The sequence below is a fragment of the Triticum aestivum genome, chromosome 7B, assembly GCF_018294505.1.
Source record: "Triticum aestivum cultivar Chinese Spring chromosome 7B, IWGSC CS RefSeq v2.1, whole genome shotgun sequence".
NCBI lineage: Eukaryota > Viridiplantae > Streptophyta > Magnoliopsida > Poales > Poaceae > Triticum > Triticum aestivum.
Genome location: NC_057813.1, coordinates 657747224 through 657760370, shown reverse-complemented (window position 1 = coordinate 657760370; position 13147 = coordinate 657747224). Strand labels below are relative to the sequence as shown.

Sequence of the window (13147 nt, the reverse complement as noted above, 5' to 3'; positions counted from 1 at the left end):
TGGGGGGTTTTGGGGGTTAATTTAGGTGTTTCATATATTGTGTTAGCTAGCTAATTAATAGAGAGAAGTGTCCTCTCTTATGTCCGTGCTTGGTCGACGCTACGTACTATATACATATAGCCCTCGACACGCTAGCTAGTAAGAAAATGAAGGGAACCATTGAGTACAGAAGTTCGTCATGCATACCGAGAGAAATGATCGATCGACCTCTCTTTCTCCAAGAGATTGGTCGAACAACAAGTTTTCGTATCATGTACGTCCGACGCTACTGGCTACATAAATGTACAATATATAAGATCTCTCAATTACAGTAAATGAACCAATAGTTATGAAAAGGTAATATATACCACATCTGAATCATAGACAGGACGAGGGCCGACGGGGGTGGATACCAAAACCATCGCACTATATAAGATGCAATAATAAAAGAAAGAAAATTATACATGTATCTATATAAACATACAATTAAGAATTTTTTTTCCTTTCAGAAAGAAGATAAGAATAAGAGGCTCACCACGGTGGTGCCGGCGACGAGATCGGCGCGGGCGATTGACGGTGGTGAATACGGGGACGGGACGTGACGGAAAGCTAAACCTAGACAAATATTGAGGAAAATGGAGCTTGAAGGTCGAGCTTGGAGAGGAGAAAGATTAAGTAGTGTGGCTCGGGCATTCCATCGAACACCTCGTGTGCATAGGAGGTGAGCTAGAACACCACAAAGCTCTCCCCTCGCCGGCCACGAAAAACAGAGCAGTGCACTACAAGAAATATGTCAACTTGTGACCACCACTATTGGTCACCAAAAGGTCACAAATTTCCATTTACGACCTTTTTGTGACCAAAAACAGAAGGTCAAAAGCTGGCCGTCGTAAACTGACTATAGCGACCTTTCTTCTGGAATGGTCAAAGACGTTTACGACCAAAATATTCCTACTGTGGCATTTTGGTCACTAGCAACCTCCCCCAGGCCACGTAGGCATCCAGCGTGGCAAGCTGATGTGGCACAAGATTCAGCCCGGTCCAATTCGATTTTCTACATGGGCCGAGCCCAACAATTCGGCCTTTTTAATGTATTTTTTTCCTGTGCTTTTATTAGCTACATGGCTCTGGCCCAACAATTCAGCCTTATTGATTTCTTTTGCATGGCCCTTTTAACAGTGGGTTTTCTTTTTGTTCATGTTTTTGGGCCTTTTCTATAATGGGCCTTTACCTTTCCACATAGTTTGTTTCCTTTTTGTTTCTATTTTCTATTTGAGTCGAGGCCTGCTTACAATAGTTCTGAATAGCTTTTCAGCCCAGGTTATTTTGGGCCATGGCATCTTAATAGTACAAGTATATTTGGGCCGTGGCCACTATCAGGTCCAATAAGAACATTTTTTCTGGAGAATTTAATGTTCAAGTAAAATGTACATACAATAACAGATACATTTTCATTTCACTCCTACTACAGCTCACTACAACATAGACTAGTACATCTCACTTCAAATAAACAGTATTGTTCTCAGAAGCAAAATACGCCACCACACGCCATGGTGCGCCATCTTACTCGATCTGGCCTCAAGGAACTAGCAGCGTTGGTTGCTCCTTTGGACCGGAGCTCCTTGCTGTAGAGGATGGCTGAAACTCGGATGCGGAGCTCCCTGCACATGACATATTGTGTCAATGCTTGCAGCAACAGAAAGAACTCACATACCATAGAACTTGCACAGTAATGTATCAACCAACAAAAACAAACAAGAGGGGGAGGAGTTTATACCTGATCTTCTTGAGCCTCTCCTTAAGCAAAAGCATTATCCTTACAATTCTGGAAATGGACCAACACAGTAGTAGTGAAGCTATGCGGGGATCTTTGTAAAGCAGTTTATCGGTTCCTGGAGACAACAACAGTCTTTCCTCTCCTGCCCCAGTAGTGACGCAGACGATGATGGTTCCTGGGAAAGAGAGCAAGGTTTGAAGCACTAAGGAAAAATGCTACTGCAACAGTGAAGTTTTAAGGAATCAGCCATCAGGCATCAGCATACATCTATTGGAAACAGAGCATTGATATACAAACTAGCTGGGTCACATGCAAGGTACACTAGAAAGGTATAAATGAATAAATTGACAATCATCAATACCAGATTGCAAGACATAACAATTATGTACCTAAGCAAGTCGACAATGGCATAGGGCAGGATATAAAATCTGGATACAAGTAGTAGACAAACTAGTTCCAATAGATTGAATGAATTGAACTGCTATATAACCAAGTTAGAGCTAGCAGAAGTTGCAGGTAAATAAACATCCATAGAGCTAGCAGTAGCAAAAGCGAGGCGAGGCTAGCAGTAGCAAACCCTAGATGCATAAAGAACAACTAGGTACGACTCACCCTAGATACATGCATGCATCAGCATCCATACTTACAGTGCATTTAGTAAAGAACAAATTACTGTATTTCCCAAAGTGTATAATAGCTTTGTGAAAAAGAGCATTGTATCAGCCATACACTTCTCCCTGGATCAATGTATGCATGCAATTCATCAACGCCGAGCATGATGCTAATTCCTACTCATGTTGCTAGCACATATACATACATACACACCAAGAACGAATTCACAGGCACATAAATGAATATCCCTTGGATAGCATGGTAATGAACTACACACAAGCAATTTGACAGTAGAGGAGTGAGTGCTATTGTATAGTTAGAAAAATGCTACACATAGAGTGGTACATATATACAGGTAAGCAATCATATATAGCGACTGGAATTCAGTAAGAGGTGTAGCACAATAAACAGAGCAAGCAGGCGAGGTTGGTTGGTGAGTCAGACTGGCCCTGCAATCCGACGAACATGACCTTCTCAATGTCAGCCACCAAGTCCCAGGCGGTGTTCTCCTCAAGACAAGCATGGGGAGTGCTCTTCCAGCGCCTCTCTGCAATCAAACAAACGGAAATTAAGCATCACGGTCTCCTCAGAACACCGGTCTCCAGAACACCGGTCTCCAGGTGGTGTTCTCCTCAAAATATGGAACAACATGCACTGCATGAAAACTAGAGTATATGTATTGCCCTCAACAGTGAACAATTATCACCGAGAACAAGATACCATGAGATGAATGATGGCACTCAAATTATAATCTCACATAGATAAAATTCATTGCCATAGTCAATTAGTAACAGTACATCTTCACTTGGGTATATATAGTAAGTCAAGTTCGTTCTTATAAGCAAGTGTTCACAGGTTACCCTTAACATGCCTGCTTAACTTACACTTAGATGTGACTAGATGGCTGCAAGATAACTTTTGCTTCATATAAAGTAACTAGAATTATCAAGACATATCAATAGAGACCATAAATGTTCAGGGTTATGCATGATGGATGTTGAGCACTTCTGTTGCTTATTCAGTTAAAACTGCAGCATCTGTGTACGTGAGACAAAAGTTGAAGGCAGGTCGTCGCCGGACTACCATCACCAGCAGCAGCAGCAGGCAGCCACCGCATCCATGGAGGAGTTGGCGGCGGGGAGCAGGAGGCAGCAGCAGGAGCACCACCTCCGCCGTGTCCATTATGGAATGTGCAATGCATATACTGTAGTTTGTGTGCAAATGAAGAACATGACATTTGGGAGGTTGATGCAGACTTAATTTTAGCTCCCATAATGCTGACACAGGGTAAGGCACACCATGTATGTATACTAAATCATGACAACATATCACGTCAAATGCTAGATGAACTTCAAACCAGAAACAGATACGCACTAGATTATGGGACCATTTCATATGGGGAAATGACAAAGCTATATGGTAGAAAACTAAGTTCAGTTCTTATTGGTTTCTTGCTGCATGAAGAACTCTCGCCATTTCCATTTTCTGAGACCTGTAGCAAGCAATGCATCAGATGCCAATGCTGGTTACTGGACACTGAAATTGTTAAGAGAATGCATTATTGTAACAAACATGACAAGAGCTTACATCCATGGCATCATCATCTCCATCCCTCTTCCTTTTCTCCCTTTGTTCAGGTGACAAGCAGCTTGCCATTTGGCACAGGTCAGGCCCAGGGAGCTGGGGCTTCATTCACAATGGAGCAAGCAGCTGGAGCTGTTGGGCCTTCGTTCACAATGGAGCACACAGGTGCCTGCACGGGCGTTGGGGCTTCAGTGCTACCCATTTCAGCAGCAGGAACTCGGGTATGATCTGCAAACGGGGGGGCGGGGAAAAGAGAAAATTCACTTCAGTCTCCGTTGATCACAACAATATATCTGTACATTACAACGGTAATAATCAAAAATTATGTTGCTCTTCGATTACAATCCAGTGGATAACAGGACAACCGGATATTGGAACACTGCAGTGTTCTCTGAACTTACTGACGAACAAAAGCTGATTATGTTTCCCGCAAATTTTATTTGACCATTTTGGTGCAGCAATAGGATGTAATAGGAAGATGAGATAATAACCTGATCTCATGTACCAAGGTGCAAGTGTCAAGCCTCCGGATTAAATTCCAGATCTTGATGATAACTACTCCTACAGTATGAGAAATCGGCTATCTGAATTTCTTTTCAGAAACCGCCTGCCTGAAGGCCTAAATCATGGAGCAAATCTTGTTCCGCTACTCGAATGAGCAGAGATAAGCACGAAAAATCCTGCTCCGCTACTCGAAGGCCTAAATCAACCGGGGATTCACGCCCGCCTTTTGCAGAGCCCGCACGGATGCCCAACCGCGGGGACTAAACGGAGATGGATGCGGGGATCGAAGCCAGAGAAGATAGGAGAGGTTACTTGCCTGGACGGAAACGAGCAAGTAGCAGCCTCGTCGCAGGCCGCGAGGTCCATCCCGACCACCGCGATGGCCGCCGCCCCTTCTGCCGCGCTGCGCCGCACCTCCTCCACCGTCGCAGCCAGGGTGCCCTCGTCGCCCACCAGGACCAGCCTGTGTGCGCCCGCGCTTAGATTCAGAGCCCAACGACAGGAGGAAGAAGGGGAAAAGTGAGAGGGAGTACCTGCAGCCGTGCCTGGCGAGGCCGACGCCAACCCCTCGCAAGACGGCGTCGGCGCCGCCGTTGCAGGCGAGCAGCACCCGCTTCGCGTAGGCAGTGTCGGCGGCCATCCCCTTTCCCCTTCTTCTTCCCTTCACTGCTCGTGAAGAGTTATAGCAAGACAAGGCTTGGGGTGGTGGCGGCCGCCGTGGGCGGGGCTGGGGGCGGCGGCTGTGGCTGTGGACATGCACGGTGGATCCGGGCAGGGCTGGGGACGGGACCGGGGGATGGGGAGGAGGATGAGGTGTGGCTATGGGGGAACGGAGATATGGCCGTGAGGAGGGAAGGAGGAGAGGGCGAGGGAGGGAGGGCGCCGCCGCCGGTGACGGGAAGCTAGGGTTAGAGAGGGGTGGCGGCATCGATCTGGATCGGATCGAGATCTGAGGGAGGGAGAGGGCGGCGGCTGTGGGTGTGTAGGAGAGAGAGGGGGCGAGAGGACGAGTGGTGCGGGTTGTGAGACGGTGGGGGGGGTCAAGTCTGCCGTTAGATCCGGAATGATCGAACGGTTCAGATCGCCTACGGTAGGGTGATCCGGGGGAGTTGTCCTGATTGGTTGGAGAATACGACTGTAATTTAAAATGTAGTCTCTAAGTGCTAAAAACAAAGGGGTTTATGAAGCAACTACCAATAATATTTTGTAAAATGGAACCACTAAAATTTTCACTCAAGTTATACCACATTTTATGGATGATGATAACCTTCTAATCGTACCTGCAGATCAATCTTATGGCCACATTCATGGCATAGTTTGTTTAAATGATCTCATATTGTGCATAGGAGTGCATATTGGAATGGCAAACAATGTTATCTAAGGAAGTTTTCATTTTCGTTGGACGAAAAAACCATTTTCCATTTTTCGAGTGCCCAAAAGGAGGTTTTTTTGTGAAGGACCTCCCAAATAATTATTGCAAAATTGGACCAAATCATTTTTCTAAAATACTAGGCCATATTTAATGAACAATTTATCAAATGGTTGGGTGTAAAAATATTTGATCCACCTCTCGTGAAAAAGACAAATTTCCGCTGATTCAGTTGGAAGCGGGTCAAATTTCAACTGCAGCTGCCTCATGGTTTGCTATTTATTTTTTCCAAAAATCATTTCTAGGTACATAAGTATCTATTTAATCAGAGAAACACCAAAAAAATCCAAGATTCAACCACTAGCTAGGAATGGTCATTCCCACCGTTTTGACCGCATTTTGAAACGGGCATAAAAAATTCAAAAAAAATCAAAAAATTGGGAAACCTTCGCATTGTGTCATCATATGTGGCCAAGTTCCTATGAAAAATAACAAACTTGTAATACGGCAATTATTATAAAAAAGTGTTCTCAGAAACGAGCTATCATGTGTGGAGATCAATGGCTTTCAAGCCAAATGATCAATCTTATGGCCACATTCATGGCATAGTTTGTTCAAATAATCTCATATTGTGCACAAGGGTGCATATTTGGAATGGCAAACAATGTTGCCTAAGGAAGTTTTCATTTTCTTTGGACGAAAAAACCATTTTTCATTTTCCGAGTGCCCAAAAGGAGATTTTTTGTGAAGGACCTCCCAAATAATTGTTGCAAAAATTGTACCAAATCAATTTTCTAAAATACTAGGACATATATAATGCACAACTGACCAAATGGTTGGGTGAAAAAAAATGTGATCCACTTCTGGTGAAAAAGACAAATTGTCGTCGATTCAAGTGGAAACGGGTCAAATTTGAACTGTAGCTGCCTCATAGTTTGCTCTTTTTTTTCCAAAAATCATTTCTAGGTACATAAGTATCTATTTAATCAGAGAAACACCAAAAAATTCCAAGATTCAACCACTAGCTAGGAACGGTCAAGCCCGCCGTTTTGACCGCATTTTGAAACGGGCATAAAAAATTCAAAAAAAATCAAAAAATTGAAAAACCTTCGCATTGTGTCATTGTATGTGACCAAGTTTCCAGGAAAAATAATAAACTTGTAATACGGTAATTATTTTAAAAAAGTGTTCTCAGAAATGAGCTATCATGCGTGAAGATTCATGTATTTCAACCCAAACGATCAATCTTATGGCCACATTCATGGCATAGTTTGTTCAAATGATCTTATATTGTGCACAAGGGTGCATATTGGAATAGCAAACAATGTTGCCTAAGGAAGTTTTCATTTTCGTTGGACGAAAAAACCATTTTTCATTTTTCGAGTGCCCGAAAGGAGGTTTTTTTTAAGGAACTACCAAATAATTGTTGCAAAATTGGACCAAATCATTTTTATAAAATACTAGGCCATATTTAATGCACAATTAAAAAATGGTGGGGTGTAAAAATTTTTGATCCACCTCTCGTGAAAAAGACAAATTTCTGCCGATTCAGCTGGAAGCGGGTCAAATTTGAACTGCAGCTGCCTCTTAGTTTGCTATTTATTTTTTCCAAAAATCATTTCTAGTTACATAAGGACCTATTTAATCATAAATACATGGTTTGGTGGCGATACGTCGAGGTTTGGGCGGTGGCCGAGGGGCCCAACTCTAGAGCGCGTAAACTCGCATGCCCGCCGCATGGTCACCTCGTCACCGTGGCATTGCCATGTGTTTTGGGTGGCCTAGGCATGTCTAGTGGGTTGGGCACTCCCTATGTTGGTTCTAGGAATAAAATTACAACATAAGATTCTCACGAGGAGACCGATCGATGCTCAAACATGAATTAGCAGCCAAGTGTTTGATTAGTGGTACGGGAAATGTACATGGCTAATGGGCGTGAGTTTTGGCTGAGGATGATCAGTTACTAAGAAGACCGTCTTCACAAATTTTCAGCTCAAAAGGAGGAGCCTAGGTGGTACTTGCTTTGCAAACCACCACACTGGACATAAATACGAATGTTGAAGCTCGGCTCAAAATAATGAATGGATTGAGCTGGCATTTGGTGGAGGATGGTTATTTGGGCATAGGAAAGTACTGTAGAAAATGGATACTATTTGGACATGCCAAAGTAGTACTTCCTTCACAAACTGTTACTTTGAACAGAATAGGAAAATGAATATTTTTGAATTATTTTGAACTAGGCAAGGAAGGTTTTTACATATTTGATGAAGATATGACCCAAAGAATTTATGAGATTTTTTTGAGAATTTTGGGAATGACAGAAATATAGGTTGCTTCACAACCTAGGGCAAAAACTGCCACATGGACATGACACATAGGCAAAACTGATGAGGTGGCGCCTAGTCATAGCAACCCACCACAATTTACAAGGCTATGACCATCTATATTGGTCGTTAACAACTAGAAATAAGGCAGCGGACTAGCGCTGTTAGCTTTATGACCATTTCATGTAAGGAAATTATGACCTTTCTGACCAAAATGGTCGCAATGGTTTAGGGTTTGGAGCCCCTCGAACAGCTTTTGACCAATTGGTGTCAAATGGTCATAAATCTATGACCAATTCTTCCAGGGTCACTAACAGAAGGTCATAAGTTGACATATTTCTTGTAGTGGTGGGAGTGCTCTGCTCGCGGGCGAGGGATATATATAGGCAACTAATTGGTCCCGGTTTGTGGCACGAACCGGGACTAAAGGGCAGCCTTTGGTCCCGGTTCAAGCCACCAACCGGAACCAATGATGTTGGGCCAGGAGCGAGGCACATTGGTCCCGGTTCGTCCCTCCAACCGAGACCAATAGGTCAAGACGAACCGGGACCAATGGCCCACGTGGCTCGGCCGGCCCCCGTGGCTCACGAACCGGGTCCATTGCCCCCATTGGTCCCGGTTCTGGATTGAATCGGGACTAATGGGATGGCGCGGCCTGGACAATTGCCCCCTTTTCTACTAGTGTAAAATGCATTCAATAAGCAAAAACTGAATCATAGTAGTCAGCCGTCGAAGAGGTTCGATCTGAGGGGCGAGGGATGGCGAGGAGGATTAATTTTCTTAGCTAGCAAGATCATCATATAATATCACTAATATATCTTGATTAATCCAGTTAATGCATCATCAAATATTATATCGAATACATCTGGAATATTATCACTAATACACCTCGAATATTATCATATAACATCACAAATACAGCTCGAATATTATCGAACAATCTAGTTGACTCGCGGTTCCTGAGGCGCGGGCGGTGGACACCCAAAGAGAAGGAACCATCACACAATCATAGCTCAGGTGAGATCCGTGAAGAACCTGCCAGGTATTGGGGAACCTGACCTCCAACGCAACCATGTAGCGATGGACATGCTCGTCCTCCTCCCTGACACAGCGACGTACCACCTCCTCGGGGGTCGGCTGCGTCCGCACCGATAGTGGCCCACGCGACCGCCACAAAAGAAGCTCCGGGTCGACTATGGGAGCCCGATTCCTCACCAAACTGCGCGCCCTTGAAGGTAGCACCTCCCAGTGCCAGCACGGCGGAGCCCAGTCCCGTACATGGTGCCTCTCAAGTAGGTTCTCACCGCCGAGTCGACGAGGAGGATGTAAGCCGGGCATCGTCGACGTCGAGAACAAATTCTATGCAAATTTAACATTTTTTAAGTGCTTGATTACGATTTTTGTAATTCTTGTTCACTTGATTTTCCAAATACATGAGAAAATTTTGCAAATACAACATTAAAATATTTAGCAAATGCAATATTAGTTAAGATATCTATATATCTATTATATTATATTATTATTAAAATGATAGAAAACGTACGGCTTAGATGTAACAGTAGAAAAATAGTTCAAAACAACGGCTGTGATTCAGATGAAAGATGTACGTATATGCATGTCTCCTTTTCCCATACGCTACAGCCAGCCGCGGTCGGACTAGCAAATCAAGATGGATTCATATCGAGAGGAAAGCGAGAGTCCAGGTCCAACTCGGTGACTTTCCTTATATCATCGTAAGTGCACTTTTTTATGTGAACTCAAAATATAATTAAGCGCTAATAAAAGGTATTGCCGCCAGCTGAATTTTATATTTGTGGGCCAAGCACAAGTTGAAGCACGGAGAAAAAAACGCACGTGTGCTTTTGTAAGCTCTACTACGTAACGTGCTAATCAAAGGAACTAGCAACTTTTAAAAAAAAAAGGAACTAGGCACCAACTCCATTTTCTGATGCCATCACTTGCATAGCTACTTGAAAAATTCAATCCGTTTCACGTGCTAATTACAGATGATGTTGTTATGACATATCGGCAAAAAGCAAGGAACAACCTTTTTTATTTAGCAATTCTTAATTTGTACGTACACATGAGCCAAACAGATTCATGCAAGCTAATTACTATTGATGGCTTCATGCTGACATTAGAAAAGGTAGCAAGCAACAATATTTTTTGCTCATTAGCCACATGCATAGGGTCTAATTGGCACATAATTTAGTGATTAGGAGCATGTAGTGGAATGAGGGATAAGAAAAAATATGGCTGTGCAACTGAAAATATAGTTGGAGATATTTAAAATATTAATAAACATGATAAAAGCACATACATAGGCGTTTGTTTCTTTTCTGGCAACATATACATGTTCAATATACAGTAATTAAAAACTACACAGCCTGAGAATTTACTAAACAAAAAATGCAAGAACAGATGCATCGCATATTTTCTCAAGAGGTATGTTTGACATATAATTTGATATTGCTTCGATGAACTAGGAACATGCAGTAGAACAAAGAGTAAGAAATATATTGTTGGGCTATCGGAGATGCCTAAAATATAAATAACAGTGTGAAAGAAGGTAAATTTCAAATATCAGAAGAGAGATAACTTATCAAATATAACTAAAATTTATCTGTTGATTCTAATTATAATGGCCGTGATTAAAAGATAAAAAAAGTTCATATAGCATTAGTCCCATACAAATGAGTGTACCATATGTCAGGAAAAAAATAATACGCACAATAATATAGTCATTATTGTTCATGCCCCTAGATAGAAATAGGCTTATTTCTCTTTGCATACATGAGGCGCACATAACTAGCAAGAATGGCCACTAATTTTATATTAGGTATATTTGGTTTTCGGCAAGGTGACCCGGTAAAAAGGAGATAACGGAACAACACAAACTATCAACTGAATGGAGTAAACCAGTCCCTTGCCGCTACCTGGTGAACCATCTCATGCGTGTAAGCGACACTATTAGGGAAGCACATGGGAAGATAGTCTAAACATTCATGAACCTTGAAAGGCCACCAATATGTTTATTTAATAAAACTGATGTGCTCTCAGTTGATGATGTAACCACGTGGCAGACGTGGTAAGCAAATCAAACTTGATGAAAAAGTTTACGGTTAATTGTGATTACTAATATTATGATGTGGACAAAGAAAGGGTCGGCATGACGGTCGAAAACCGTCATGAAGACAATTTTGGTAAAAGAATGATTTTACAAGAAAGAAGTGGTCCGTCGCAAGAAATCGCTCATTTTATAGTGTTTCCCAGTGTCGAAAGTACCTGCAGGATGACTTAATAGCCCGGCTTTCGCTGTGGTCGTTAGCGTCTGGCTAAAAAGCTTTAATTTCATCGCATCCTAAGTGAAAGAATTTAATTTAATTTGTCCCACATATTTCATCATATAGTCACTATTGTTGGTATGGATCCTCCATATTGTCATATGTAAGGTTTGAGTATTTAATAAAAGGAGTTGCAATAATAAGTACTAGCCTAACCCGCGCGGCGACACGCCGCGCTCGGTGATTACTCGAATCTATGTAGTCCATTGTTTGAAGAATAGTTCAGTGCCTATTCATTTATTTCTAATTCAAGCAAGTCAGAACGGTATATAGAGACATTAAAGACATTGAAGATGCAAATTTATTATAATCTTGCCAATGCGTGGATACAAAGAGAGCAATTAAAAGTGGCACACTTCTAAGACAAACTATTTATTGAAACTATATACAGTCCACTCTACGTAGCGAACTGTATATAGAAATACAAACATGATGTGTAAATAAGCTAGAAGCAAGTCTCTTATGGATTAGATCATGCTGGTGTATCCTCCTGCAGGATTGGTGCCTGTGATAAAAGTGATACGGAGCTTTTGCAAATTCTTGCACACGTCCAATAGGAGGATGTGCGCATGTGTACGTGACGATATGATCATCGCTCTGGGCACTGAGGGTACATACGGAGTGGCAATATATCAAAAAAATTATTGCATATTTTTGCTGGAATCATCGTTTGTCTTGTAAACTCGTTTTGCTGTCACCAGTTATAGTGCATCTTAGAAGACAGGAAGCACATGTTGATAAATTTCTAATAAGCTAAAATGTGGTACATTGATTTTTGTCCTGCATCATTCTAGTGGAACCTCCTACTGGATTGGTGCCCGTGATGAAATGGTAAAGAGCGCCCTGATATTCATATCCTTGGACAATTTGCCATACATGTTTGATATTTCAATTGAACCATTCCTGCCATCGTATTGCAACGTAAATCAATATTTTATGTCTCTGGCTTTAAAGAATCCTCTTTGTTGAGTGTTTTAGTACTTCGTGAGGAAATGCTTATATATTTGTCTCTGGTAGACTCTCATTATCGCCCCACACGTGATGAACATATAAATGGTCGTATTTCAAGTTTTTCTCATTCGTCATGCTAATATGGTAAGTTCGCTAGTCTTTTATTACACTACACTTTCGCTTTCCTAATACTGATGTGTAAGTCAAGAAAATGGAGTGTATCTCTTTTCTATGGCTGATATGCATTTACATTTTGAGCATACCAGTCACTGATTTGAAACAAACGACAATACTATGAACCAATCTTAAATATATAATTTGGGTAACTCTTATTTTTGCAACAACATTTAAAATTTCAGGATTAGAATACTTGCCCTTCGACGATATTGCATCTTCTTTTGACAGATGCAATAAATTTCAGTTTTATTATCTTGTTGCTTGGTGGTAAAAAGAAATCTTGAAGGTTTCAGATCCTACATAAACTTCTATAGTTTGAATAATAGCCCAATAGTACCAACTCATTAATTAATCATCTATAGCTAATAATTCAGTTAATGAGACACATCTTGAAGGAACTATATGTTAAAAAACATAGAAGAAAACAGCTACAATTAGGAAAGTTAATAAGCTTAAGAATTAAAACCAACTTATAAGCATACTATCAACTTTTCAGAGAGTGCATGTAGGTAGATCAATTTGAAGT

General features: G+C 41.7%; 1 long non-coding RNA gene across 2 annotated transcripts; it reads right to left on the bottom strand.

Moving 5' to 3' along the window:
• Positions 1-1353: 1353 nt before the first annotated feature.
• LOC123158778 (uncharacterized) lies at positions 1354-4151 on the bottom strand. 2 transcript variants are annotated; one of them, XR_006479363.1, is made up of 4 exons: positions 3956-4151; positions 3743-3860; positions 1757-2915; positions 1354-1640 (listed from the first exon to the last, which is right to left on the bottom strand). It is a non-coding gene; the product is annotated as an uncharacterized lncRNA (long non-coding RNA). The 2 variants fall into 2 exon arrangements; XR_006479362.1 differs by having other exon boundaries at positions 1757-3860.
• Positions 4152-13147: the final 8996 nt, after the last annotated feature.